At 40.9% G+C, this 27,785-nt stretch overlaps 1 protein-coding gene across 3 annotated transcripts in view; it reads right to left on the bottom strand.

Moving 5' to 3' along the window:
• The window catches only part of MCC (MCC regulator of WNT signaling pathway), a 445,857-nt gene that overhangs the window by 183,611 nt on the left and 234,461 nt on the right, over positions 1–27,785 (bottom strand). The gene's annotated exons all lie outside the window — the stretch shown is intronic.

Genomic DNA, 27,785 nt, shown 5'->3' with positions numbered 1-27,785 from the left:
CAAGCTCTTTGCCTCTCCCTCAACTCTAAAGGCTTTGTTAATCAGCTCAATGGAGGTTGGAAAAGACTTCTCACTGGCGGAATTAGTGGTGTTAGAAATGTGGATTGTCTATAAACATGATGATATCAGTTCACTGTGTCTCCTCCAAATTCATGCGAAATTCCTCATCCCCAGTGTGATGGTTTCAGAAGGTGGGCCTCAGGAAGGTGATTAGGTCATGATGGTGGAACCCGCATGAATGGGATTAGTGCCCTTATAAGAGACCCCGAAGAGCTCCCTTGTCCCTTCTACTATGTGAGGACAAAGTGAGAAGCTGGCTGTCTATAAACCAGGAAGCAGGGCCCTACCAGATGCTGAATCTGCTCTTGCCTTGATCTTGGATTTCCCAGACTTCAGAACTGTGGGAAAGTTCTGTTGTTTATAAACCACCCAGCTTATGGCATGTTGTTATAGTAACTCAACAGATTAAGACGTGGTATTGGGCACTTCACCTGTGGATGACAGAGATAAGAAAGCATCTGACAGACCCAGCCTTACTGTGCAATGGTGCCCACAGCTTGTCTAAAACAATCTTCTGCATAGCCACTGGCTTGGAAGGTTCTTGTCACCTAACGCTGACAAAGTTAAAGGAATTCTGCCCCATGTTAACTTTTCATGTAAGGTACTGTCAGCATATCTAAAAGTTCAGAAAACAGGCTCAGTGACTGCTTATGTAATTAATGTTTGTACAAATAGCAGGATTTCGTAGGTGTGTACTTTTTTATGTGGGAACACAATTGAGGGAGGAGACCTATAACTCATTATCTCAACTACTGGAGGGTTATTCTAAAACTCCCCTTAATTAAATATAAACAAATTGGCTTAGCGGTTAGTTTTCAGCACAGTTGAAGATATTTATTAGAAACAAACATAAAAACTCTAACATTTTTAGAAGCAGGAAAAATTGGAATAGTTATGTTTGACACATGCCTGAGAAACAGCAAACTTTTAATACAATGCATTTTTATTAAATCAGAACCTAAACACACACACACACACACACACACACACACACACACGGAGTCACGTACCTCTAATTTCAAACACATACAATACATGGCTTCCCTAAGAGAGTATCTCTAAGATGCAGTAAGATCCCAGGCAATTATGGAAAGATTACATACTTGCAGCTTAGCAAAGTGCATTGTACTTTAAAAACAATGGCTGCTTGGTAACATTCCACTAGTTCTCTGAATAACAACAAATCAGTATATAAAATTATGTTGGTACATAAATTACATAAATATCCGATCTTTATCGATTCATATAGAGATAATACACACCTATCTAATGCTCAAAGGCAAGAAAAAACCATTCACCTTACTCTACACCAAGCAGCATGACACACATTTCTTTCTCACTAATCTTGAATCCCTAGATATTTTGAACATGGACATTTGTTGCTGACAGCCACCGCTAGACAAAGCTCCATGACCAGGCTCCTCTCCCAGAGGGGCCACAGAGAGGGCTTCTTACCATTCTCGAAAAGCATTCAATTATCACATGCAGCCTCATCTCACACCGAAAAAAAAAAACAACAACAAACTCACATTGTAGACAGCTTCACTACAATGTTAACTTTCTTGGTTGTCACACACACGCTTGACAAAAAATGCAAGCCTCTAGATACGGTCACGTTTATTGCACAATGCCAATACTGTATTCAAACACAAAATTCTCTGCCATTTCAGGTAACATTCATCACCACCTGCAATTTCATTCTCTGACTTCCCAACTTAAGCCAAAGACATGCGAAGGTGTTCTTCCTTCTATTCAATCCCCAACACCTACTGTATGTCAAGGCACTGTGCCAGCCACAGAGAATGTAACACTGGTTAAGACTCAGTTCCTGTCCACAGGAGCTCAGAGGGATGCATTCCTGTACTTTCTAAATTGCACAATTTCTAACTCTCCCTCTAACTATGGCTAAAAGGACGAAAACCAGGCAAAACCAAAACCCACCTTGCTCTAGCTCTTTAAGCTGCCCTCCTTCCTACTAATACCTTTCATTCTCATCTAGTCCGGATGTTTCTTTACCTGTCATTTACTTTACTTACTTCAATCTTTAATTCCTCCCAGACACATGTTCTCTCTGGTTCCAGTGTTCCTTCTTTATAAAATGTATTTGTTTTTCTTGTGTTTTATCAATTCTATTCTACAAGGCTTGCTTTCCTATGAAAATGGCCCTTGACCTGTATTGTAGGGGGACCCAGACTGTTTTCTACAGGATGATGAGATGCAAAAGTGCTGCTATCACAAGCAATGCCATTGCAGCTCCTATTTGCCTCTTTCCGAGGGTCTCTGCAACTTTCTGTGAACCCCATACATACCTCTATAACCTTCCACTGAAAAAGTACATTCATGGAACTAGGAATAAACATTAAAGCAATCAGAGGCCTCAAGGGACTAAGTTTAGCAGGGTAATAAATACCACAAGGTGTCCAAATATTAAGCAGAATGCGAACACTGCCTTAAGAGTTACAAGTGCCATTCAGGCTTGGAAGGGGGAGATAAAGAAATCTGTTTTATAGATGCCATATGAAATACAAGGCATGATGGTCTCACAGTGCTCATGGCCTTCAGTAAAGGCTCATAACCACCATGACCCTTCAGGCAGTTCACAGCAAGCAGTGTCCTAATAAAAATAGTTAGTCATAAAGAGAGCAACGGCATAACCTGAAGACTGCTTGGACCCTTAATGATGGAAGGCAGACTAGCTACACTGACGGGCTGCCCATGGCTATGACAACCTCACATCAAAGCACACTGGTAAGAGAGAAAAGGCAAGCTCGGGGCTCTTTTCAGTACTGAGAGTGGTGGCACAGTAGCTCTCCTTCCCCGTTTCTGAAGCTGCCTGCCTAAAGAGTAAGGTCGGTTTCTAATTCCTGACACGTGCTCTCTTTCACACCCACTCACAGTGAATGACAACTTCCCTTTGTTGCCTCTGTCACTCAGAATTCTGTAATTCACTTACCCAAAGCTACTTTGTCAGAAAGAGGACAAATCAGCTAATCCTTAAGTCCTTTTCAGCACTAAAGAATTTCCCTGCGGGGAGCATCATTTATTTTTTTCCTCTACTTCCTAAGTCCTCCTCATTCCTAATGCATAAAACACAACATGAAGGACCCAATCAGCCAAGTCCGGAATTTGTGGGACTGGTGTTTTTTGCAATGGTGTTATTGTCTCTCTCACCTCCCTCCACCCACCCCTGTGCCCATATTCCACACTTAAAATACAAGGTCATGCACAATGGTGTGAATTAACAAAAACCCAAGGCCACACACCGAGCAGCTCCAACTTCAGCCATGAAAAGCATCCTGGGCTACGGCCAATGCCCTCCTCTCATTCCCCTGGGCCTACTTTGAAAGCCACAAAGAATGACAGAGCTGAGAAACAGCCCCACTCAGCCACCAGGCCACATCCCAAGGGGGAGACACCACTTCATGCTCAGTCCTCTGCTCAGAGATCCCTTCTCCACCACATCCACAGAACTGTTTCATCAAACTCCATGAACTGATTTGCCTTGCGTGGTCATTTGCTGTGCTTCTATACTGGGTGCTCTACAGATACAATGGTAGATCCTTGAGTAGCTTATAGGCAGACTTGAGAATCTAAGAGATAAATACTTAAAATGTAAAGTGACATGTGCTGGATCACAGGAGGGCATGAGATCCTATAGCAGGTTAGGTTTGTTTCTTGAGTCCTCCAGCTTTTTCATTCGAGCCCCAGCCTTATGAGTTTCAGCGCCTAAATGTTTCTGAATCTCTACACTCCTGCAACTTCACTCACTCAGTTCAAGTCATCAGCATCCTCCTCCTCCAAGATCACCTGGGTCTGCTAACTGTTCTTACCACTTCTAATCTCAGCACCCTCCCAATTTTCCACACTGCAGCAATTTTCCACACTGCAGCCAGGCGCACCTTCTAAAGCTCAAGTTTAATGGGGTGGCCTGCCCATTCTCCACTTAAAAAATATCAGACAATGGCTCCTCGTTGCCATCAGGACAAAGCCCACATCGCAATGCCATCCGTAACCCCGTTTGCCTTCCCCATGCTCCAAAGGCACCTGGTTCAGCCCTGCTAGAAACCTGTAGTACCTCCAAATCCCCATGCTCAGCCCTTGGCGCTTTGCACACAAACCATTTCCCTTACCTGGACCACAGTCCCCATATCTCCCACCATCCGCTTCACCCTTTACTTGGCTGGTTACTGCCAGCCCTTTAAGCCTGGGCTCCCCTATCACTTCCTACAGAAGCCTTTGCTGAGGAATCTCAGCCGAGTTGAACACCTTCTCTTTAGGTCTCTGCTGTTGGACTTACTACACTGTATTTTAGTTGCTTGGTATAATAGTTTATCTATTTCCTCTACTAGGCTTCAGACAACTTGAGGGGGTGGGGATTAGAATGCAACCTTAAAAGACATCTCTTAATATCTGTTGAAAAACATATCTAAATTATGACTTGTTTACCTGTGTATCTTTGTCCTTAGCATAATGCTGGCTATGGTTTGAATACTGAATGCTTCAAAACTGAAGTGTTGAAACTTAGTGGCCAATGTGTTAGTGGTTAAGGGTGGGGGTTGGTCTTTGGGAAGTGATTAGGTTATGAGGCTTTTGCCCTCATGACTGGGATTAAGGTTCTTACAAGAGAGGGTTCATGTGGGGGTGTTCAGATCACTTGCCCTTCTGCCTGCCATCACATGCGGACAGTGTTACTTCCCTCCAATGGCTGCAGCTTTCAAGGCCTCTCAGAAGCAGACATCAGAGGCTGGGCACAGTGGCTCATGCTTGTAATCCCAGCACTTTGGGAGGCCGAGGAGGGTGGATCACGAGGTCAAGAGATCGAGACCATCCTGGACAACATGGTGAAACCTCATCTCTACTAAAAAATACAAAAATTAGCCTGGTGTGGTGGTGCACGCCTGTAGTCCCAGCTAGTCAGGAGGCTGAGGCAGGAGAATTGCTTGAACCCAGGAGGCGGAGGCTACAGTGAACTGAGATGGCGCCACCGCACTCCAGCCTGGCACCTGGTGACAAAGCAAGACTCTGTCTCAAAAAAAAAAAAAAAAAAAAAAAGCAGACATCAGAATCTCACCAGACAATGAGCCCGCCAGCACCTTGATCTTGGATGTCCCCAACTTCCAGAAATAGCAAGTAAATTTCTGTTCTTCTTAGTTAACTAGTTTGTGGGATCCTGTTTCCTCTCCCTTCACTACCAGAGAGCCTCAGTTTCATATGATCTCCAGGCCAAGTGGAAGCCATTAGCTAGTCATTCTACAAATACTAAATGCCTACACTTAGTAGGGGTTGGAATTATCACACCCTGAGCTCTCAAAGAAACCACCAATTGCTTTGCTATTCAATCAAAACTGTTTCTTCTCAGCTGTATCTTATTTGATGGCAAGCCCCTCTCCTTTCCCTGTTCCAGAAGTGAGGAAACTATGGCCATGAGCAAAATCCAGCCTTCTACGTGTTTTCGTGAATAAAGTTTATTGGAACATAGGTATGCCCCCTTCATTTACACAGTGCCTATGGTTGCTTTTGCTGCAAAAATGGCGGAATTAAGAAACTGCACCAGAGACCACATATCCTGCAAAACTTGTATTTTCTGTCTGGTCCATTACAGAAAAGGTATGCCAACCCTTGCCCTCCCTATTTTAACTTATGGGTTTCCTTCCTATCTTTGTGACTGTGACTGAACAGGCCTTTGTTATTCTGCTGCCCAATGAAGGTATGAGCAGCCCTAGGAACAACAGCTCCCCAGGATTCTGTCAGTCTGCTTCTTAACCTGACACATTCCTCCTCTTTATAAGATAGTTCCCATGGCCCCTAAACACCCCTTCATCAGTAGGTGTAAGAACATACCTACAGTATCAACAGTCTGTGAGTGTTTCTGTTTTCCCCAACAGATGGGACTCCTTGAGGACAAGGCCCATGTCTTATAGACATAATTCAGCACAGTGAGAGGCACACAGTAGCCATCAAAAATATTAACTAGGTAGATGAGTGTTTACAAGGTATTTTTAAAATAATTATATTTAAAGGCTCTTGATAAAAGTTCAGCCATAGTCCCTTGGTGAGAGCATAATCATTCAATTGATGAAGTTTCTATTTTTTTGTATCAGTTTTGACTTGTCTACAACTGGGTGACAAAGTAGAAACTCTGAATAAGGGATTTCCCAGCAGGATAAGGGTTGAAAGTCTGACTGCCATTCACTAGCTGTAGGGTCTTAGTTAAGGTGCACACTCTCAGTTGCCTCATCTGAAAAAGAGAGATAATGAATTCCTCTGTCTCACAGGGTGACTGTGAAACAAAGAATATGTGTAAAATGTCCACCACCTTTGTCAAGCAATTTTGGTGCTCAAGAAGTAGGAACAATTATTACTGCTATGGACATGGTCTTCTGCCTCAAGGCTCCAAGTAAACTGACAATGAAGGCGGCTAGGATCACCTCAGGTATGTTATAGCATCACCTTCCATGTTTTCATAGCAGGAGCCCTGACTCAGGTGGTCGTTTCCTATTTTAAATTTTGCAAACAAGCAGCTAGGTCTTATATTAATACTAATTCTTCAAGATAAAAGATCAAACTCTAAAGGAGGAGCTTTTCTCTCTCTCTCCTGTAAAGATTCATCAGTGAAAAAGCATTAGTGCTGATACTAAGTTGAAGCATCAACAAACTGTTCTGTAAATTGTCTTTTCCTGATAGAATCTACCATAATTTGTTTTTTCAGCTACAGCATATAGCTTAGAATGTAATGTACACATTTTGAAGAGTAGACATTTTGATAATCAAAAGGACAATATTGATTTTTTATAGCCTCATTATTGCAAAGGTATTCTTTTTTAAGCTAATGTACATATGAAACATCATCTTTCTTTAAAGGTAAGTACTTGGGGGCTAGAACAGAGATACGTCAGTTTTGCAGGCATCAAAGCGAAAACAGGGAGTAATACCAACACTTTTAGCAAAAAGGAAAAAAAAATGCCAGTGAGATCTGTTTTATGAAAATATTTGGAGGAGCTGGGGATTAAGGGGGAAAGTGGGGTTGCAAGCTAATCAGGGGAAACTCTGACTTCCACCTGTGCCCCTAAACTGATGCTCCGGTTGCATGACGCGACTTTGATGGATGGCCGGGGCGCTGTCGTTTATCTTTTGGAGTGAAACCGGAGAATTCAGGCAGAGCCCACTGAGCACTGCTCATGAAAATGCCATCCTATCTAATCCCGGGAGACAAGAGAAACACTGGGAGGTCAGAAAGGACATGAGCATGTGTGTATGCACACCACGCCCGCGCGTTCGTCTCCTCTTCCAACACGTTTTCGGGGGCTGGGGAAGTGTGCCGCTCATGTCCAAAACAATTTCTCAGTATTTTCTGCAGTTTGATCTGTTCCATGTTGAGCAGACACGGTGAATAGTTTAGTTTAGAAAGCAGCCACAAATCCTAAGTGAGCATCTGGCTTTTAAGAAGCCAGAAGGATGGTTGCAGGAGGGTGGGGGTGGGTTGGGAAATTGGGGGGAAAAGGAGTAGGGGGAGTCGGGGTGGAGCCCTTTATCCAGCTTCTCTTAACCCACCAGCACAAGCAGCATTGGCTTATCGCCTCAGCTAGGATAAATAACTCTGAATGTGCACTGGTAGGTGCATTCATGCCCTGCCCTTCAGTAATTTCATTCTTTCACATCTCTAATGTCTGCAGCTTCCTGAGATTGGCTGGCATTTTTGTCACTGGGCTTGCGGGCTGGGGGCTGGGCAGAGCCGAGTGTCAGGCAAGGGTAAGGGGCACCCTGTGATCTGCTGAGTGCCTCCGCTTTCTCCTCCTTTATGTTCCAGACATTACCACCTGCTCAACCAGGAGGGCAGAAGGTGGGTCAGAATAATCAGTTAAGTGCATTAGAGTTTTCTCCTTCCCTACAAATCCCATATGTGCAACTAACGAGACAATGCCCAGACGTAGAAATGAACTTCCTAACACCAAAGTCTAAAAGTTAAACAAGAAAAGAAAGTAAGTTTGAGAGGCATTTTTTCACATTACAAAGGGAACTCAATACAGATTTTAGAATATTCCTCTCAGGCATTTAAGATAATTTGTTCACAAGCCTTTGATTTGCACGTGATGTTGGCGGTATCTTTTGTGCAAGATACACTCAGGCTTGGAGGAAAATATCCTCAGTTTTAGATTTTTTAGTTACTTTCAAAATAAGAGATGTAAATTCATAAGTATTCTTCCAAATAGAAGGGAAAGCATTATAAGAATAGCTTTTGAAATAATGCAGAAGATTATCCACAGAAATTCTCAACACACTACGGATAATACATAATCCATCTTTTGTTTTGGTTTTGAACGGGAGTGAGGGTGAAGACTCTAAAAAAAGAAATTTTAAAAATTCTCGATAGAACACAGAAATGCAGTAAAACAGCAGTTTTTAAACTGTCCTCAGCCTTCCGAGAGTGTTTCCACGTTTCTACAAACAATAGAATATTTGCTGTCAAACCCAGAGTAAAATGCCCAAAAAGATAATAACAAGTTTGCTGCTTTTCCTTTTGGGTTGTTTTAAATGTTGGGGTGCTGAGGATTTCATTTGAACAAAGAGTTCTGTTACCAAGTAAGTTTGGAAGCTATTGTTTGGAAGGTGCCGTGCAGTCTCTGTACACAGGAAGGTTAAAGGAAACGGCCTTTGGCAATGAAATCTGGAGCCCTTTCCTGGGGGACCCTTAACTCCTGAGATGACTTCCAATAACAAGTCAGTAGCATTAAGAATCAGCAATTAAAATTCAATGATCAGTGGCTTGGTTTAACCACAAATGTATCTAAAAAGTTGGTGTGAACCTGTTTTTATTTTTCTAACTTATTTGAACTTATTTCTAGCTTATTTGAAAAAATGTGATGTTAAAACAGGATCTCAAAAACAGATGACTTTTTATTATGTTAGTAATAGCATATTACTGGTCTTTTATAATCATTGCTTTACAATTTCAATATTAGGTCTCAGCTGGAGGGCAGAATAATGAATTCCCTCATACGATTTTTCTCTATTTTTGTATATGGCTGGAAAATTCCAATAATAAAGTTGGGTTTGTTTTCTTAAAAGTCCCAGCAGGCCAGAAACTATGTGAAAGGCTAAATGTCATGTCCCTCAACCACAGTGGAGAAGGTTTAGAGGATTGCTATGAGGAGAGTATTGATCCCTCTTCAGCCAATCCAACCCGGCCTTCCGAATGACTCCTACTGATGTTTTTCCTACGGCATTTTCTACGCACACCACACAGCTGCACAGTGTGGTGCAGGACCCAACCAACCTGGTACAAATAAAGGTGACTCACAGCATCCTCCCGATCAGATCAGTGCCAATCCCTTACTGAAATTAGATCCTATAAATCCTCCAAGCTCATTGTTTTTCTAAGTCAATTTGGCTAGTAAAAGTCCTTTACATTTCCATGTCAACTTTGGAATCGGCATGTCAATTTCTACCAAAATATCTGCTGAGATTTTAATTGAGATCTATATAGATCAATTGAGAGAATTTACATCAGAGCAACATTGAGTTTTCTGACACAGCAGCTCTCTCCAATTATTTAGATCTATCATGTCTTTTAGTAATGTTTGTATTTTTTAGTGTACAATCATGCACATCCGTTGTCAAATTTATCTGTAAGTATTTCATATTTTTGATTTATTGTGATATTGTTTTAAAATTTCAATTTCTGATTGTTCATTGCTAAGATACAGAAATATAATGGATTTTTCTATATTCCCTTGGTATCCGGTAACCATGTAAAATATACTTATTAGTCCTAACAGAACAGTTTCTTTGTAGATTCTGTAGGATTTTCTACATGGAGTTATGTTGTCTTTGAATAAAGAAAATTTTACATTTTCCTCTTAAGACTTGGATGCCTTTTATTGTTTTTCCTTGCTTTACTGCACTGGCTAGAACATCTAGCAGGCGTCCCCAAACTATGGCACGCGGGCCACATGCGGCCCCCTGAGGCCGTTTATCCGGCCCCCCACCGCACTTCAGGAAGGGGCACCTCTTTCATTGGTGGTCAGTGAGAGCAGCACAGTATGTGGCGGCCCTCCAACGGTCTGAGGGACAGTGAACTGGCCCCCTGTGTAAAAAGTTTGGGGATGCCTGAGCTAGTGCAACATTGAATAGACGTGATGAACACTTTTAGTTGGCACCTAATACTAAAAGAAAAGAAGCAGTGAGGCTGGGAATGGCAGCTCATGCCTATAATCCCAGCACTTTTGGAGGGCAAGGCAGGTGGACTGCTTGAGCCCAGGAGTTTAACACCAGCGTGGGCAGAATGGCAAAACCATGTCTTTACCAAAAATACAAAAAATTAGCCAGGTATGGTGGTACACGCCTGTGGTCCCAGCTACTCAGGAGGCCGAGGTGGGAGAATCACCTGAGCCTGGTAAAATCAAGGCTGCAGTGAGCCGTGATCGTGCCACTGCACTCCAGTCTGGGTGACAGAGTGAGACCCTGACAGAAAAGAAAAGAAGTAGTGGCTTGCAATTATCCCAGTCTGCAAAAATTGTAATCGAGAAAGTGAGGGAGACCTGAAACTAACCAACTGCATCTTGCTTCTAACCTCCAAGCTGTCTTTGTCCGTTCCTGGGCACAGGGCAAACTAACTTTGGTAGGAACTTAGTTTATGGTTTAGCTTTGAAACAAAGACGATAACAGCACTTTCCCAAAACAAATCCCCTTCCCTCCTGGGGACTGAACTGCCTTTGTAGACTAACAAATTAGGCATAAGATTAGAAATTATGGTTTAGGAGTCATGCAACTCGAGGCTATGAGATTCTAAACTTCCCCACATTGCTCCTGGCCAATAACATCACTATTGTAAAACTTAAGATCAGTGCTTGAGGTATTTCGCAGACCCCATACTCCATGGATCAGCTTAGCGGCACCAGCAGGTGGATACACTGGCTCATCTGGTCTTGTGGCCCTGACTCAGGAACTGACTCAGTGCAACAGTTCAGCTTCAGCTCCCTAAGATTTCATCTTTGACCTGACCAATCAGAACTCCCAATTCACTGCCCACCACCACCACCACCGCTGCCGCCTTTAAAACTCTGATCCCCAAATTCTTGGGGAGACTGATTTGAGTAGTAATAAAACTCCAGTCGCCCACACAGCTGACTCTCCATGAATTACTCTCTCTTGCAATTCCCCTGACTTGATAAATTTGTCTAGGCAGCAGGCAAGGTAAACCTGTTGGGTAGTTGCAGTAGGAAGGGGGAGATACTTTCAGTCTTTGTTATGTATATTAAGATGTTGGCTATAGGTTTTTAAATAGCTTTCTGGTGTTAGAAAAGTTCTCTATTCTTAATTTTCTGAGAGTTTCGAGGGTTATTTTAAATCGTGAATGCATGTTAGATTTTGTCAATTCTTTTTTTATGTCTATTAAGATTCTCATGTCATTCTTCTTTAGTCTGTTAATATGGTGACCTACACTGATTTTTGAATACTGAACCGGCTTTGCATTGCCAGAATAAACCCCGCTTTGGTCATGATGTATTATCATTTTTAATACATTATTAGGTTTGATTTGCTAAAACGGTCTTTAACATTTTTACATCTATGTACATATAGATATTGTATTACTCTGTACTTTCCTTTCATTATAATATATTTTCTGATTTTGGCATTAAGGTAATCCTGGCCTCATAGAGTAAATTCTTAAGTATTCCCTTGACTTCAATTTTTTGGGGAAGAATTTATCTAGAGTTGGTATTTTTTTTTTCTTAATTGAATTCACCAGTGAATCTAGGTCCTATCTTTAGTACTATCCAAAGTCACAGAGCCAACACAACTCATTTGTCAGATGTTAAATGTATAACAGGATAAAAATACATTTGTAATGAAATGTATAGGAAGAAAAGATTAATTTTCACTGGGGGAGAAAAGAAGAGAATATTCAAATCACATTTTGAAATGGTACATAATTCTGTTGTTTGACTTATGGGGCAATGATACAGTGTCAAATCCTCTGCCAGGAGTTGGCAATGCAAACATGACCAATATACAACCCCTGTCCTCAAGGGGACCACTGCACCCAGTGCACTGTCAGGGGAAGGAGATATGCATGGCAAAAAGAACACTCAACCCTGGGGTAGGATGTCGGAGTCTTTAAGGAAGACCTTCCTGTGGGTATGATACCTGAGCCAATCAGAGATTGCAAAGGCAAAGAAGACAAGGACTATCCCACCTATCATTGGAACTCAGTGCCTAGGGCTCAGATATTTTTCTGCAGGTGGGTTTTGCCAGACTATGTGTCAGGAAGTCAAAATGTGTATTCCAGGTAGCCAGGAGTTCATCAATAGGGACAGTGACATATGTATAAAAATGAGACACAAACAAAACTGTCAAGGTGACTTCAAGTGTGGTATAGGGCATTCAAGAAGATGAGGCTGACAGGGAGCAGGAGACTTATCATGCAACAACATCTCATGTGCCTAGGGCAGGGCACTGAGAGCAGAAGTTGCTGGTGGTCCATAAGCATGTTCTGTTTGTGAAACAATTGAATTAGTTACCAAAGTTCAAAACTCTGGGCTTCACAAACAAATTTGGGTTTTTGGTTTCTCTTAAGAACATCTGGCCATGTAGAATCCACGATCCCTTGAGTTGGCAAGCACCTGCTCCCCTTGGAGCTCTCCTAGGTCCCCAGGGTCTCAACATACCCTGGGCCCTGGGGACACGCTGGAATTTCTGAAACTGCCATTAGATAAAATCACTCTGGTGACAGTGCCAAGCCTGTAACAGGAAAACTGGTGGCAAAGACAGGGTGGGAGATGCAGTAAGTCATATTAGGGTAGTGGAGGCAGGAACTGCAGAGGAAGAGCCGCTACCTGAGAATTTTTTTTAAAAGCAGGGATTAAATGGTAATTAAATAAAGGGAGAAGTCAAAGTTCCTAGCCTAGATCACAGAATGACCGATCCACCAAGAAGGGCAGAAATTGGTAAACTGGTTGGGGCAAGAGGGGCACAAGGGCAGAGAAAATAATGCATCATTTGTTCACAGGTTTGTTTCTATTACCTGGCTAGAGATTTGACATTTAACCAACAAATAAGTATTTCATCTTCAGTACATCTAGCCTCAAAACTGGCACTCCCCACAAACCTCCTGTCTCGCATAACTGGCATTTCCTCCCTGCTGGCAGGCCAGGGACTCTTGAGGCCTTCCCCATGTGAATCACAAGCTCCTTGCTCTGCTGCTCTACCAACCAGCAACACTTCCTGGGACTTACCATTTTAGGTCTGTTACAAACAGTAACTCAAACAATACTCATAGTAATTTTTGGAGGAGTAGGTATTGTGATACGGTTTTGTTTTTTTTTTTTAAGATGGGGTCTCTCGCACTCTGCCACCCAGGCAGGAGTACAGTAGTGCAATCTCGGCTCACTGCAACCTCTGCCTCCCAGGTTCAAGTGATTTTCCCACCTCAGCCTCCTGAGTAGCTGGGATTACAGGCACAGACACCATACCTGGCTAATTTTTGTGTTTTTAGTAGAGATGAGGTTTCACCATGTTGGCCAGGCTGGTCTGGAATTCCTGGCCTCAAGTGATCAACCAGTTTCGGCCTCCCAAAGTGCTAGGATTACAGGCGTAAGCCACTGCGCCCGCCCAAGTATTGTTATATAGTTTTTATAGTGAATGCATGCCAACTATTTTTCTTTTTTGAAGTCTGAATTGGAGAGCCCTGAAACTGAAAACGCCTGTTTTCCTCAGAGGAACTGTCCCTGTTCTTAAGCATTTTCTAATGGTAGCATAACCACTGAATCTTTTAATGGCACTGCAGGAAGATCAGAAGACTTTAAAGGCTCCCAGACTTGGTAAACTGTATGTTTTCTTCTGTGTAAATTCCAAAAGTATCACCACTAATCCAAACAACAGCTCTTCAAGCAGGAGTAAATAGAGGAAAAACCTCAACTGAAAGGTCAGGAAAAGGACTTTCCTGAAGTACAAATAATGGCCTTGTGTGGTTGCTACTAACTTTAAATCTTTTACAGATGCAACAAGTTAAGTCTAAGTTCACACCCCTGTTTGCAAAAACAATTCAGCCAGAGAATATGGAAATGACTCCTTAGGAAAGGATTTGCCACGTAATCAATTACGTAGGGCAGACAGGCTGAAAATTGAACATATGGACCGTGGTCTGAGAGGTACCCAGACAGGATATAAGAAATGTAGGAGTGATGACCCTGTTCCTAGTTGATCCTATACTTGGTTAAAAATAAAAAGAAGGGCCGGGCGCAGTGGCTCATGCCTGTAATCCCAGAAGTTTGGGAGGCTGAGGCCAGCGAATCACAAAGTCAAGAGATCGAGACCATCCTGGCCAACACAGTGAAACCCCGTTTCTACTAAAAATACAAAAATTAGCTGGGCATGGTGGCATGCGCCTGTAGTCCCAGCTACTTGGGAAGCTAAAGCAAGAGAATTGCTTGAACCCGGGAGGCAGAGGTTGCAGTGAGCCACGATCATGCCACTGCACTCCAGCCTGGCACCTGGCAATGGAGTGAGACAGTGTCTCAAAAAATAAATAAATAAATAAATAAGCTAAAGAATGAGACCACGTCCAGAAGAGCCAAGTGACTGATAAGTCTGTGTAATACTTTGTTTATTATCCAAAGCCTTATATACAATGCCCTACTTGGTGATAACCTCTGAGCTGAGTATGTCCAGATTCTTATGTAGAGTCAAAGATGTCATCACAACACTCGTTATCATCTGCATTCTGATCTGACTCCACGTATGACACTTATGTGTTTTCCCCTATATTCCACCTAATTAATTTGCCCTCAACTTACTCTGACAGCCACCAACCTAAAGATCTCAGTTCCAATACATTCATGCAGTCATTGCTTGAATTCTGCCACCAATTAGAATTGCTCTGCCTCTAAGAGATCAATGTCAAGATTCTCTTCTTCAACCAAAACTTCTCAACCACTCTTCCACTTTCCCCACCTCACTCTTACTGAACTATCTCTGGGCCTCCCGAGTTACCTTCTGGAATTCACTGAAAGTTGGTGACACTAGTAACATTCTCCCAGTCACTCCCTCTTCATGAATACTCGCATCCTCATACAGCCTGAACTTAAAGAGTACTTCATGAATATATGCTCCTAGGAGTACTTCACCTCCTTGATCTTCTAATACAATCACATTAAGGGGATAGGAATCACCACCCAGGAAACCTATACCAGGCACCTCCTTTGTTCCTGGTTCACTGATGTATGCTGCAGTCACAGACATAGGCTCACAGGCATCCCAGGAAGCAGTGAGAACCACGAAATGTCAGAGACATTAAGGATATTCGGTGATTATGTCTAATGTGTTAACTTTACAGATGAAGAAACCAAGGTTAAAGGGAGAGAGCTGGCAGGTGGTAGAGGTAACACAAGAAATGTCATCTTGGGCCAGGCACTGCGGCTGGCTCATGACTGTAATCCCAGCACATTGGAAAGTCAAGGCAGGTGGATCACTTGAGGCCAGGGGTTCCACACCAGTCTTGCCAGCATGGCAAAACGCTGTCTCTACTAAAAATACAAAAAAAAAAAAAAAAAAATAGCCGGGTGTGGTGTGGGGCACCTGTCAATCTGACTACTAAAGAGGCTGAGGCTGGAGAATTGCTTGAACCCGAGAGGCAGAGGTTGCAGTGAGCCACGAATGCACCACTACACTCCAGCCTGGGCTCCGTCTCAAAATAAATAAATAAATAAATCCCCCGCTACCCCAGAAAGGTAACACAAAAAATCTCTCTGGAAAGAAAAAAAGTTTTATTGGGATAAATTTATTCTCTTCTATTCCATGGAGTGGAATTGAAGGGCTAGGATAGGACCAAAAACAATGACTCTGAGTCCCTCACAGGGATGAATGTAATTGGAAAGGCAGGAGCCATGAAAAATGAGATGTGGTCAAATTTTAGTTGGCAGGCAACAGGATAGCCACGAACATACCTGCACAGGAGTGTAACAAGGTGAAAAGGTTGGAGAAGAGTGTTGTAGCACCCAAGCACAGATCAAAATCAGGCTTTCAAATCACAGCTTTTATTTTCAAATTAGCATATGTGTGTGTTTAAACGGTACAACATTTGCAAGTAAGTAACAATTTACTGTGAGGGGCTAGGGTCATTAACTACCATTTTAGAAAGAAACATGTTACAATTTAAATGATTCCCATATGCTTTTGGGGAGCTTAAATTAAGCTAATTCAACACTTTCATAAACCAATAAGGAACAGTATCTCTTAAAATGTTAAAAGTGTTTATCATTTGGCTATAAAATTATGGGTAATTTTAGTTTTTAAAATTCTGGCTTTATGTGGTATTATTTATCACTGGGTGAAGAGGCCTTCTAAGACAGTCTTGACTCAGACCTGAGTTCAAACTCTGTCTCTGCTATTAACCAGTTGAATTATTTCAAGTTGGTTACATTAATTATCTTAACAGTTTCTGCATCTAAAATGGGGATAACTATACCCGACTGGTACCTTACTGCGAAAAAATAAGAATGTCTATTTTGTTATTTGCTAAGGATAAGGCAATGCAGTTATGCCAGGGATATTTAACAGCAGCAGTGACACCCAGGCTCAGTTTTCATTTTCCTTTTTCAATGTGATATGACAACTTATTTCTAAAAGGGACTAAGTGACTTTGTTTAGCATTAGAGCATTATAAAACTTTGAATCATTAACAAAAATTGCCCATATTTTTCCCTAGACACATTTGAGACTCTTGCAGTTATCTCTGCCTATTATCCTATCTCTAGGGTAACTTCTATCAATGGTATCCCAACACCGTCTTCAAAGAATACACTTCACAATATCTTCATTGCACCAGAAAATATAAGCCTGTTCGAGTCTGCCAAATAATCTGGTGGTAAGCACCATAAGAATTAAATAACCATACCTTAGATAACACAAACACCAATTTTCCAAATATTTCATTCCTGAAGTAGACCATACTTTACAGTAACTCAAGTTATTTACATGGTGTTTTCCAGCTACACAACATAGTTTCCAAATTTGAATTCAGCTCCTGTCCTATAGCTGTGCTTATTCATTCATGTAACTAATATTTGTACTTTATTTTTTTTCTTTAAGAAAGAAAGAGACAGAGAGAGAGAGAAAGGAAAAGAGAGAAAGAAAGAAAAGAAAAAAGAGAGAGAAAGAGGGAGAGAAAGAGGGAGAGAGGATGAGAGTCTTGCTCTATCGCCCAGGCTGGAATGCAGTGATGTGATCATATCTCAGTGCAGCCTCAAACTCTTCACCTCAAGCCACCCTTCCACCTCAGGCTACCCTACCAAGTATCTGAGACTAGAGGCATGCACCTCTGTGCCAGGCTAATCTAAAATAAAAATTTCATTTTTTCCTTTTTTTGAAAACTGTTTTCTAAAGTGACTATCTTCTTTTGTATTTCCACCAGAAACATACGAGTTTTGCTTCAGTTGTCCCATATATTCACCAGCAGGTTGTATTATCAGTTGTTTTATTTTAGCAATTCTAAAAGGTGTATAGTAGTAGTGTCTTAATGTGATTTTATTTTGCACTTCCCTAATGAGCTATGATGCTGATTATCTTTTTTGGCGTGTGATTATTTTAATATAAATTAAACTAAACATTTAATTCCTTAGTTGCACTAATCATGTTTCAGAGGCTCAAAGGCCACATGTAGTTAGTGGCTATCTTATTGGATGGCACAGATTATCAAACATTTCCTTTATTGAAGAAACTTCTGCTAGACAATAGGATGCCTTAGCTAAAGTCATGAGTTCTTTCACATCAGAATTCATGGTTAATCTTCAGTAGGAATAGAGGAATTTTATAAAACTATAACATTTAGTCCTAAAGCATTCAAAGTCCAGTTTTCTCATTCCATGTTACAGTTACAAATTTCTCTAGTTTTGATTTAAAAATTACCTGACCATATTTGCTATCTCCCCAACTAAGCTGGACGCCTTTTAAGAATGGGGCCACTTTTTAATCCAATTTGCCAGCCTGTGTCTTTTGATTGGGGCATTTAGTCCATTTACATTTAGGGCCAGTATTGATATGTGTGAATTTGATACTGCCATTTAAAGTTAGCTGGCTGTTTTGCCCATTAGTTGATGCAGATTCTTCATTATGTTGATGCTCTTTACCTTTTGGTGTGTTTTTAGAGTGGCTGGTACTGTTTGTTCCTTTCTATGTGTAGTCCTTCTTTCAGGAGCTCCTGTAAAGCAGGCCTGGTGGTGATAAAATTGCTGAGTACTTGCTTCTTCACAAATGATTTTATTTTGCCTTCACTTATGAAGCTTAGTTTGGCTAGATATGAAATTCTGGGTTGAAAGTTCTTTTCTTTAAGGATGTTGAGTACTGGCCCTCACTCTCTTCTGGCTTGTAGGGTTTCTGCTGAGAGATCTGCTGTAAGTCTGATGGGCTTCCCTTTGTGGGTAGCCTGACCTTTCTCCCTGGTTGCCCTTAGCATTTTCTCCTTCATTTCAACCCTGGTGAATCTAACAATTATGTGCCTTGGGGTTGCTCTTCTTGAGGAATATTTTTGTGGTGTTCTCTGTATTTCCTGGACTTGAATATTGGCCTGTGTTGCTAGGTTGGGGAAGTTTTCCTGGATAATATCCTGAAGAATATTTTCCAGCTTGGATTCATTCTCTTTGTCACATTCAGGTACAGCTATCAAATGTAGATTAGGTCTTTTCACATAGTCCCATATTTCTTGGAAACTTTGTTCATTCCTTTTTACCCTTTTTTCTCTAATCTTGCCTTCTTGTTTTATTTCATTGAGTTGATCTTTGACCTCTGATATTCTTTCTTCTGCTTGGTCAATTCGACTGTTAAAACTTGTGCATGCTTCACGAAGTTCTCGTGTTGTGTTTTTCAGCTCCATCAATTCATTGATATTCCTCTCTAAGTTGTCTATTCTTGTTAGTATTTTGCCAAATCTTTTTTCAAGGTTCTTAGTTTCTTTGCATTGGATTAGAACATGTTCTTTTAGCTCACAGAAGTTTCTTATTACCCACCTTCTGAAGCCTGGTTCTGTCAATTCATCACACTCATTCTCCATCAGGCCTTGTTCCCTTGCTGAGGAGGAGTTGTGATCCCTTGTAGGAGGAGAGGTGTTCTGGTTTCGGGTGTTTTTGGCCTTTTTGCCCTCGTTTCCTCCCATCTTTGTGGATTTATCCACCTGTCATCTTTGTAGTTGCTGACTTTCAGATTGGGTCTCTGAGTGGACGTCCAGTTTGTTGGTGATGAAGTTATTTCTGTTTCTTAGTTTTCCTTCTAACAGTCTGGCCCCTCTGCCGTAGGACTCCTGAGGTCCACTCCAGGCCCTGCTTGCCTGGGGATCACCTACAGCAGCTGCAGAACAGTAAGGGTTGCTACCAGTTTCTTCTGCTATCTTTGTCCCAGAAGGATATCTGCCAAATATCAGTCTGAGCTCTCCTTTATGAGGCGACTCTTTGGGTATACAGGGGTCAGGGAGCTCCTTGAGGAGACAGTCTCTCCTTTATAGGAGCTCAAGTGCTGAGCTGTGGACTCCGTTGTTCATTCAGAGCAGCTGTGTTATTTCCCGTGCAGTGACCCACTGCGCCAGCTGAAACAGTGGCACTGAGATTTGTAATGCTTTCCTGCCCGGAATCTCCTGGCCTGGCTCTGTCTCAGTCCCCTTTTTAATCAGCTGAATGGGTGACTCTGCCTTCCCGCAGCTTCATTCACCAGCTAAAAGGGCACCCAGTCCCGTGTATTTTGTATTGAGAACCACCACACTGGGGCGCTGGCAAAACAGCTGCGCCGGCCAAAAGAGTCGCGCTGGCGACCTGTGGGAATCTCCTGGTCTGTGGGCAATAAAAATCCATCTGGAAATGTGGTGTCCACTCACTGTCTGTGCTTTGACTGGGAGCTGCAATCCTGAGCTGCTCTTAATCGGCCATCTTGGCTCTCTCTTATATTTGTACTTTAAATAAATGATTTATATAATACTATCCCTTCTATTTTAAAAAATCTTTAAAGAAAGCCAAATCATATGTATCTATAGACAGTAGAACATAAGCATGTCTAGAACAAACAATATGGGCATGGCTTATACATTTTTCATAAGCAGGATTGAAATCTTAAAACTGCTGTATAGCTATAATACTATACAGTAGGAGATGGATGCCAAACACATTCCATTCCTATCATAAAAGTAAAAAGTAATCTTTTTCCCTACAAGATCTATAATTTTCCATTATTCTGCATTTTTTAGACCTGTCATAGAAATCCTGCAGTAAAGAGAATCTATAAAGGAAGACTGCTCATCAGCTGCCAGTCTGATCTTTCATTCTTGGAAGCATTCATCCTTCTAGTTACAGGCTGGTTGAATTTAGCCAAAACCAGATATTACAGCACAACAGAGATGATGCCAATCTACTTTCAAGAAAATCACAAGTTATACACTGTAGCCCCAGTGACCCTGGGCTCAATTAAACCTAATAGATTAGAGAATTCGCCTACTTAAGTAGGTGTTGAATGAACAAATTTGCTTCCAAGCCTAAAATACTGAAATCACAGGAGAAAACTCAAACATTCTGAGTAAGTATAGGACCTGTTATGGATTGAGTATGGTTTGTTCCCACCAAACTTCATGTTGAGGCATGGTCTCTAATGTAATGGTGTTGAGAGGTGGTGGGAACTTGAAGAGGTATGTGAGTCCTGAGGGACCCACCCTCAAGAAGAATTAATGCTGTCTTGTGGGAGTGAGTTCTTGCACACACATACCATACACACACACACACACACACACACACACACACACACACACACAATGGTGTTGCAGAATTCAGGCAGTGGCGGGAGCGGTAAGGAGGGTATTGTCAGACTTATAGAAAGTCCAAATGGCCTCAATGAAAGGTACCATTTGAGCAGAGACCTATAGGAAGTGAGGAACAAGCCTGGGGAAAGCATTGGTCTGAGAAGTCACTGTTGAAATGCTAGAGGAACAGCAAGGTGACTAAATGTATCTGGGTCAGCAAAAAAAAGAAGGAAGGTAGAGGTGGTGGTAGGGGTAGGGTATGGATCATACAGGGCCCATTTTCAGGACTTGGAGGCTTTTATACTGAGGCAAGGGAAAAATGATTTTGAGCAGAGGAATAACATGAACTGACTTATATTTTAAAAGAATCGCTCAGCTTCTGTGGTGAGAACAGACTGTAGAGAGTAAGGGTGGATGCAGAGACCAGTTATAGAAACAAAAAACATGGAGCAAATAAGCCAAACCATCAAGAACAGGTGATCCAAGTGCTCACAGCTTAGCTGTGGGTTTGGTGACAGATTGCTGTGAGGTATGAGCAAGAAGAATAAAAACACACGTCAATGTTTTTGGCCGGAAAAATGGAAGGATTGGGTTGCCATTTACATATATGAAAAAGAACGTGGACTCCACAGAGTTTGATCTTAGAATGTTTAGTTTTAAATATCTATTAAACATTCAAGAAAAGATGATCAAGAGGCAGCTGAATATGAGTCTGGAATTATGGCCTGGGCTGGCATATGGACTGAGAAGTCAGCGTTCGGATGGTTTTTTACAGCTCTGGCTCTGAGTGAGAAGAGATGGGGGGATAGCACTTTAGGAATTCCCAAATGTGGCTTGGGAGGGGCTGAAGAACCAGCGGAGACCAAGAAGGGATAGCTATGAGGTGACAAAACAGCCAAGAGACAGTGGTGTTCTGGCCACACTACTACATCTGAACTAAATGCCTATTTAAAATGTACAGAATCTGAAAAAAAATTGATGTTTCTTTAGAGAAGTATAAGGTTAAATACCCTGCAAGTAAATACTTAATGATAACTAATAGCAACCAGAAACTGCAATCACATGTTTTTTCAAAACACCCAATATTCTGAAATATCAGTGATTTCAATTAACAGACAAATGGAGGAGTGAGCTTAAAAAGAAAAGATGAAAAGTTTTCAGGTCAGCAAAAGTGATCCTTGTGAGGATTTTCAGCCCAACTAAACCTTTTCTAATGCCTTTCGCATGGGTTTGGATACCATCACTCTGGCAAGTCTAGGCAGTGATCTAGACAACTATTCTGCAATTACACTCATGCACTGCCTGAGAACATTTTAGTCAAGGACAGACCACATATACAACAGTGGTCCTGTAAGATTGTAATATATTTGTACTATATTTTCTATATTTAGATATGCTTAGATACACAAATACTTAACCACTGTGCTACTACTGCCGACAGTACTCAGTACTGAGTATAGTAACAGGCTGTACAGGTTTGTAGCATAGGGGCAATAGGCTATACCATACGGCCTAGATATGTAGTAAGCAGACTGTGCTGTCTAAACTTGTATAAGGACACTATGGAGTTTGAACAATCCCGTAATGGCACATTTCTCAACATATATCCCAGTTGTTAAGAGATGCATCACTACCACATATGCCACATTTCTGCTCCAATGCAATCTTCTCTCTAGCTAAGGTGTAGTCAAAGGATAGAAGCAAACTGAAGTCCCTATAGAATTCTTAGTCCCCAATCAAGAAGATGTTAAAGAGTGGATTCTAAAAGTGGCCATTATATAGTTAAATTGTCTAATCCTTTATCCTACAAAATTAGGGCAGCAATAAGTTGGTGGTGGTGGTGTTGTTTTTAACTGTTACTGGATATTAACAGTTGCTTTCATCATTTAAAAATATCTTCATTAAAATTTCAATTTGAAGACTCTCTTAAGAGAGCTAACACATCAATGTCCTTGAAATATGACTCTCAGGTAGTACAATTTTAGAGAACAGAGGAAGGGGGAGAACTTATATCTCATACATAAACAACACAGAACATCAATGTGTTTTCAGAAGCTAATCAATGTGCTATCACAAATGTTAATAAGAGGGCCCTAATCAAATTCTTATATGCAACATTGCCCATCTTATCATTGCTGTTAGTATAATGAGCTGAAAGCTATAATACCTTGACGTTTATTCCTTTAACAGACAGAATTTTTCATACTGACTTCTCAATTCAGCAAAGCTATACTGATCCAACAAGAATTATGGATATATTCTATCTAAAGCAGTAAGAACATATTAACATACCCTAATTTGGAAAAAGGTTTGCTCTTCCTTGTCTTTGGAGGATACAAGTTAATGTGCTAATTTGTGGATATAAATATTTGGTGCAATGAGGAAAGAACCCTCGTATCCATTTTCGCCTCAGTTATCTGAACCTAGCTGCATGGCTATCTTCACATATTGTGATTTCTCTAAAATGAGAACTACCATTCCATTGACTTTCTCTTCAGTCAGTTGAGCTGTATTGCAAAACAGACCATTATGTCAGTTCTTATGAGCATGCTCCTACGTGCTCCCCATACCTTAAAGGAATTTTCCGATTCTAAAGAGATGAGCCAATCACTTCCCTAGCTACAGAATTTCTTCGACTGCAGAATTTATATATTGCAGTCAAAAATTTTAAAGGCTGCATTCTGAAAAGCAAATCCTCTTCTCCAAAACTCTAATTCCAGAAATGTTTCCTCAGGGGGAAAAAAGTCTCAAGAGCTTGACCTTCAATCACTGGTGAGAACTGCAGAGTAAGCCTTTTCTGTTTCATTTTGTTTTTTACTGAGGATTAAGGTAACTAAAACATTTCCCCATTTCAGTGCTTCTCATTCCCTGCCAGTTTCTCCCTTTTCCCGTAAGAAGAGAGTTTCCCAGTTTTAGAAATTTCTTAATGTCACACTTGCAACTCTTTAATTCAGGAGTTCAGTTTGTATTACCTTCTCACGCATCACCAGTCATTAAATGCTCCCATTAAAGTTTGTCTTAGGACACAAATCCTTACAAAGTAGTGTACTCTTGTTTCAGTTTTATAGATTAGATATTTTTAACAAGTTAAAATAAAAGAGACCTGCTATTTAGCCAGACCACAACTCAGAATATTCACATGACCACAGCACATGGGTGATGTTTCTCCCATTAGTCATGGCTGTCTCCCACGTTCACTTTGTTCCTACAGCCAAATATGTTAATGAGCTTTCTCATTAATCCTCTTTCCCCCGTATCATCTCTAAAATGGAATTTCCTCCTAGAAAGGAAATGCCAACAAATTTTCTTGACAGGTATGAAAGTTACAAGTAATGTCTCTAAGATAGTCACGATTACCAATTTGACAATTTATGTGAGAGAAATAGCAAAAATATGTATTGAACTTTGAGATGAGTATCATGGTTTTGTTGATATTCACTGGGTTTTGCAAGATGTCGTATTTATTGCAAAGTTATTTCACATAGTCCATGTTCCCAATGAAAATCCAAATTATTGTCTACCTTAGTATACTTCAATTCTATTAATCCACAATAATCTCTAGTTTTTACTATATATCTGACAATTTATTGACACTAAGTTGTAAAGGACCTATATAATTTTGAATTTAAACAACCTTCTGGTTTTATACTGTAGATTCAAACTATGAAATATAGTTACCTAAATAGTTTATTACCACTTCAAGCACAAAGATATTATTCTATTTGTTAACTAGCTTTCACCTGAAAGGAAACTCTAAAATAAAAGCAAAAATAAAATTTATCACTTTTAACATTGAATTTTCTAAACTCCAGGGAAAAAAGAACCAACAAGCATGAAAATCAGACCCATCCACATTGAAGTAGGAAAACAACATATCCAGAATCATTTTCAGATTTGCATTTCTGCTTAATGCATTTAATGTAGTATGGCGGTATTCTGTCTTCTATTGCTGGGATACTGGGTCTCCGTGGATTTCAGTAGGTGAATGAGGAGTCCAGTTACATGACGTTTGGAATCAGTCTTCCAGAATTAGATGCCTAAACACCAGCACATGATAGCAAGAGGCCATGTGAGTCAACATGTCCACACCCTTGCCCAAGTCTATCAGCTTTCAGGTATCTCCAAATGCTCCCTTTGCCTTCCTATTCTGAATTCACATGCCCAAAAAGCTGAGATCAGAGAATCTGTCAGTTTATACGTGGTAGTTTTTTTACATTAACTTTCAAATTCAGATGAATGCATAATTATACAGACATCAATGTACCAACACTTCAAAAAATGCTTAATAAAAAGTACTTTGAAAATTTATTAAAGCAAGAAAGGACTCATTTGAACACACCAATATAGAATTGCAAATTAAGTATAATATAGTATTTATATGAGGCAGAACTTTCATACAGATCTTTAGAAAAACCCAGACTCTTTACCATGTGCAGAGTGCTTTAAGGAGGCCAGGAGCCAGATGGTCTGGGCTTAAAGCCAGGCTCTGCCAGTTACTATGTGACCTGGGGCAGGTTCCTTAAATTCTGTCTTCTCAACTATAAAATGGAGATGATTTAAAATATCCACCCAGGAGTAGAACCAGGATTTGAGAAGTCTGAAGCGTATGGAGCAGGCAGTGATTTGCAAAGACTTATAATCTTGTGAACCCACAGCTAGTGTTTCCAGAACTTTGAAGTGGCCATGCAAGTTAAAAACCTTGAGTCTCAGCTTCCTTAGCAACAGTAAGTTCCTCTCTGTACCTTCCTCAGAAGCTTGTTATGGGGCTAAATGAAATACCTGTAAAGCACATAGCAAAGAAGCCAGCAGGCAGGCACTGCTTTATAATCCTATCACTAATATTAGTGAAGCAAAATTATACAAGAGAGGAAATGAGTGTTATAGACCCATCCACTTTGTTTGATCCTATCAGAGCAGAGCAAACAGGCTTCTTTTAAACAAATGGTTTTGGAACCAGATGAAATATTTAGTTACATGACAAGTTATATTGGAAAATGTATGTAACACCTACCGTGAATTACAAAAGCTGAAAATACACATAGTCAGGGGGAAAGTAACTGAAAGGTTTGATGTTTTCTCATAATTATCTCTGATAATGAAACATGCACCTCAAATGCCTACCCCAAATGCCTCTCAATGTCTCAGACTACAATGGACCTCAAGTCATGAATTTAACAAAAGGTGACCAAAGTATTCATACTACCCGCTCCAAACACAAATAATGCATTGAAGCTTCCTTAACTTGATAGTTTCTCTGAGACCCTGGGTATCTTAAGCCCTCATTCCAAGAAACAATCTAGTGACTGAGAAAAAGAAGAAAATGGCTGTTACTCTGTGATTTATTGTTTTGGGGTGATACTAACTGGCACTTATGTGTCTTCTCTCACCTCGCTCACTGTCCCTTTGTCTCCCTCCACCCCAACTCCAGCCAGATGTCAACAGCATGTTAGAAACATTTATTATGAAATCAACATTTCTTTGAGAATTAGATTCAAATCAATCCTGAGTCACCTAAGATATATTTGGCTGCCCCAAATCCCTAGATTACAAATAACATTCAATCCTAACTACTATGAAATTTTGTCAGTTTAACAGATGGTCTAGGATGACTCTGTCAGAAGCAACTCTGTTCATCTGATCATTCTCTGCTCTTAAATGGCAAAGAACTCAAGGATAGGGAGACACTGGAGAAAAAAGAATAGGGAGACACAGTGTATATGCAACAGAGTAAGTCCTACCCCTCTCTACCACTGACAGTGGAGGGGGATGTTCTTAGCCACTTGTCATTAACACAGAGTTTCGGTTTAAACCGAAAGCACTATTCTGATTAGCAAATAGAAGAATCACAGAGGGCTGGGCACAGTGGCTGAGGCCTCTAATCCTAGTACTTTGGGAGGCTGAGGCAGGTGCATCATCTGAGGTCAGGAGTTCGAGACCAACCTGGCTAAGATGGTGAAACCCCATCTCTACCAAAAGTATAAAAATTAGCCAGGCATGATGGCAGGCATCTATAATCCCAGCTACTCAGGAGACTGAGGCAGGAGAACTGCTTGAACCCGGGAGGCAGAGATTGCAGTGAGTCCAGATGGCACCACTGCACTCTAGCCTGGGTGACAAGACCAAGAATCTGCCTCAAAAAATAAAAAATAAAAAAAAAATAAAAAATCACAGGTGCTCAATACTTGTTGACTAACTGAATTTGGTGGTGCTTATTTACTTTCATGAACTGATACCTCATGAAAATGAAATGGCCTAATCATTACTTTGATTATAAAGGACATTAAAACCTATTAAGAAACCTATTATATAATACACCATCATGATACTGAAAATTACCTTTAAATGAAGCTGCTACTTTGCTCCATGGTCACTTTCAACATTTAGCATATATGAGATAAATTCTTCATATATAAAAATATGTTTATTTCAATGAAATCAAGGGTCATGATCCTGTCAAGCCAAGGAAAGCTCTGAGAACAACAATTCAAGAAGAAAATGCGATTGGCCTTATCACCTTCTTCCTTTGTAGAGCGTGATCAGAAGCAGCCACTCTGCATCAGATCAGAGTGGAGGAGCACACTGCAGCATCTCCCTATGTTTCAGCACACCAGGTAAGCCCCCCTAGACAGGCTTTCTAGTAAACCCAAATCCCTCAAAAAAGGTCTCTATCTCTACCCATAGTTTCCAATTTCCCTTTAAAAAGGCAGAAAAACAGAGACTATCTGTTAAGTGCAGATATTATATATAGAAAACAACCAGAGTTAAAACAGGACTCTTCTTCCTGCCCATTTCCTCAAGGAAACTCAAGGCTCCACCCAGCCTTGTGCGTAATACTACACTCCCTCATAGGTCCCAGACATGCAGATGACAAACAGAACACAAGCTACTAAAAGCAGTGGCAGGTTTCTTGTAGAATTATGAACTCTTGGGTTCTAGCAATTCAGCCCAAAGATAC

Source organism: Saimiri boliviensis, chromosome 1, assembly GCF_048565385.1.
Source record: "Saimiri boliviensis isolate mSaiBol1 chromosome 1, mSaiBol1.pri, whole genome shotgun sequence".
Classification (NCBI taxonomy): domain Eukaryota; kingdom Metazoa; phylum Chordata; class Mammalia; order Primates; family Cebidae; genus Saimiri; species Saimiri boliviensis.
The sequence above is the reverse complement of the archived record's forward strand: the minus strand, read 5'-3'. Positions and strand labels throughout refer to the sequence as shown.